The following is a 3,976-nucleotide window of genomic DNA, read 5'->3' as shown; positions in this document are numbered from 1 at the left end:
GAAAATCTTACTTTGCTAGTCCGCCCTTCACACAAAATCACACAATACTTAACTTTTAAATACAAGTGAATGCTAAAAATAAGGAGATATTTTTTATAAAAATGGTATAAGATACAAGGCACAAGTGAGTAACATTGACATTATTGCACGTTCCGATTCACCGTGTAGGATCCAGTAGTGTTTACAAATATAAATATATTATAGCAGCAGTCAGGTCTGCCTGACACAAAAGAAAAGGGGGGGGGGTCACTATATAAATGCACAATTTATCACAGTTTTAAATTCTGTGATGTGGGGGTGTGTGTACTGTCCTTAATGATGTTTTGTGCTCTCCATGGTGACCCTGGTAGAGTATTATGTCCTGTTGTGAGGGGAAGGCTGCTCCTGAGATGTACTGCACAGTTTTTATCACTCGCTGGAGTGCCTTCCTTTCCTTAGCAGTGCAGTTTCCATACCAGACTGTGATTGAGGTTTAAGGACTTGTGATTAAAGTGATTAAGGACACTCTCAACCGTACTTCTATAGAAGTTGCTGAGAATTTTGGGTAGCATGCCAACATTTCTCAGCCTTCTTAGGATTAAGGTCTCTCTCTTCTGATTGATTTAAGCTGCCAGGTTATTGAATAGCCTTAGTGATTAGAATAGATCTTATCGGGGTGCCCGAGTGGCGCACCGCATAGCACTACGGTGCAACACGGCCGTCCCGGGTTCGACTCCCGGACCCGGTGACCTTTGCCGAATGTTCTTCCCCCATCTATCTCCCATTCTTCCTCTCTCTCTCTCTCTACCGGACTGCCCGGTAGAAAAAAATCAATAAAAACCTACAAAAAACATAACTTGTCCGAACAGGACAAGTAACATTTAGAATACATCTTATCAAATTACATCAATCAGACCATAAAATTAAACATTTAAAATATATATTTTTTTTCAAATATCATACATTAAAACTTTAAAAGCGAGCAGGTACAATGTAATGGGGAACATTTATATATATATATATAAAAAAAAGAAGACAATGCTTTTGTGTGGTGGCGGAACATGACAAGCTATATAGTTTGCTGTGTGGTGTGATTTGATTCAATAGTGGGGCTCATGTACAAGATGCATAAAATGTGAAATATCTGGTCTGCTTCTGTCTGTATCACATGAGTGCCTTCTGTTGGTTCCAACACTTTCTAATGTCCACTGGTCTGTGAGCCGACATTGCTTAGTGCTGTGCCGTATTCGGTGTGGTTGTGTGTGTGTGCGCATGTGTGTGTTTTTAAAGGGAAGGTTTAGGATTTTTAGAAGCCTATATTATTACTCATCACTGCCCCAAGCCACTTTCTGAGACATTCAAAACACCAATTTTTGAGAAACTAGCAGCCACCTGGGCCCCGTTCCCCGTACCTGGATAACTGAGTTAGCCGGATAACTTTCGGTGAAGTCTGACTTAAGCCGGACTTTCCGGTTCCCCGAATCTGGATTGTCCAAATCACCATGACAACAGATCCAAAAGTTTGAGCCTGGTCGAATGCAGGGTTTAAGTTCAAGTTAGCCGGATGAACCATCGCCACGCCCCCGCAAAGAAGTGACAGCCCGTTTCCTGAAATTATTCCCACAGTCTACGATCTGCATTATACCATTCTGAATTACGTTTTTGTGCTCCATTCTTCCAGAGGGGGCTTTTGAAATGTAAAATAGACCCAAAATGCTGATACTAAATTCACTTTGTCCTAAATAATGCACGTTATATATACCGTGGCGCTCGCTCGGTGCGATGTATACATTATGTGGTTATTTTAATTGTAACTGGGATTAAGATGTCTGATGAGATGCGCTGTTTGACGGATTTGAGAAATTGAATGAGCCGTTGACGTCACATTAATGAATGAGGATAAAGAGATAAAACTTCATTCAAAATAAAGAATATTCTAAACACGGGTCTCTCGTTCATTAATGTATAAACAATGAATTTATCCCATCTGGCACAGTGGCGCAGCGGTAGTGCTCAATCCTGGCAACCCAGCGACCGGTGTTCGAAACCCCGTGTTTCCAATATAATTTTTTGGAATATAATATTAATGATTATACGCCAAAGTAGCCTAGTTTTAAGTTAAAATATTATAAATCTACATGCATTGAGGATGTCATTCTTTATATAGCTCTCAACGTGCACCAAATAGAATTATTCCTACATCGCAAAAAGAAGGGAAAGACTAGGTTTCGAACCCCGGTCGTCTGCGTGAAAGTCAAAAGAAGAACCCGTTACACCAGAGTGGAGATAAGTAAAAGATCGACCATACATCAATCAATGGGAAGAGAGCCGTATCGTTATTCTGTATAACAGTTTAACTAATTATTTTCGCTAGCAAGATCTCATTTGATTATTCAATCCAGCAGGCAAGTTTAAAGAAATATAATCTGATTGATTGAGGTAATGAGGGACTTAAAATTAGCCTATAGATAACGCATTTAACTTGTCGGCGAGGCGATTGAGCCGTACTGCAATATGTTAATAAAGTTTTAAATCAATTAATCAATCAATGCCGCTAGAGAATCAGGATCTCTGCTATCGATACGTGCTGGCTTTTCAACTGGAGCGGCCGCGCGCACTTATCCTGGGTCTCAAGTCTGGCTTGAGTTAACGAGACTGAATCCACCTTCGAGGAACAGGAAAATCACGGCTTCAAACATCGGGTTAACTGAATCTGGATAATGACATCTTGATCGACTTAGTTGAACCAGGTACGGGGAATAGGGCCCTGCTAGCATTGGTTAGCAAGGAGAGTAAAGGTCAATGGGTCTCATTCTCCAACGGACTTAAGAAGAAAAAAAAAGTGCTCTTCGGGCCATTTAAGACATCTTAGATTTTGGGATTCCCCAACCGTCCCTATTTATTTATTTAGACGGGACAGAGCATATTACTGGACACTATAATAAATGCAGTGTAAATACACCGGATTTAGCAAGGATGCTAATTTTCATCCGCAGTCCCCACACAAAGCATAAAAACGAAACATGCATAACATGAAGCATAACATGCTATGAGACAAGGCATAAAAACATACATACAGAAAAAAATACAAGGTATAAAGAGTGCACTACAATACTATTTGACTATACATGGTCACAGGTTTGGTTGTCGAGTAACCTTTTTTTTTAGATTGAATTTAAAAGATGGAAATGATGTACAATCTCGTATGGTCAGTGGTAGATCATTCCAGATTAAATAGCCCTGGACTGAGAGGGTGTTTTTAGCAAAGGCGGTTTGCCGGAAGGGCACTTCGCAATCCCCTCTAGTGGTTGCTCTAGTGCTGAGTCCTCTATCAGGCTTCCTTTTCTAAGACAAGCAGGATTTAGGAGCGCCGAAGAGCAGTCTTAACTTGACAGACTGTTGTGCTCCGTGTTCTCCGTGTTCAAAATGGGTTTATTTATGTTGATTTAATTTGGTTGTGTTGATGTTAAATTTTTTATTTTTTTTTGCAAATTGGTATATTCTGTTTGGTTTTACACAATATGTCTATCGGTGTGTTGTGTGTGTGTAGGGGCAGGTATATATAAGATTTTTTCTTCTTCCTGTTCCTTTCGGCCATGGTATTTTTGGTGAATTATATGAATATGTACTGTTGGACTGTGGTAATTCCATGTACGAATAAATAAATGATGATGATGATGATGATGATTTGGGAGGAATCATAGTGATTCCTTCATGTCAACTCTACAGGCCTCCTTGGAATTCATTAACACTTTGACTGCCATGAAACGTCTTTTCACGTCATTGCTGGCCATGCTCAAGTTGCCGGGGGACGCTGTACAGCGCCCTTATATCAATATTTCAAAAATCTGCGATCGGATTCATTTGTCCCCTCCGCTGGCCTGAGATCCACCAGCAGGACCCACTGAGCTCTCTGGCGGTTCAGGAGCGCCATCTGGTGGCCGATCGGCGCAATCGCCAAACAGGATGTTATTGTTGAATAGAGGTTGTCCTAGAC

The sequence above is a fragment of the Notolepis coatsorum genome (genome assembly GCF_963971535.1).
Source record: "Notolepis coatsorum genome assembly, chromosome: 14".
NCBI classification, from domain to species: Eukaryota; Metazoa; Chordata; class Actinopteri; order Aulopiformes; family Paralepididae; genus Notolepis; species Notolepis coatsorum.
This window is presented reverse-complemented; position numbering follows the sequence as displayed.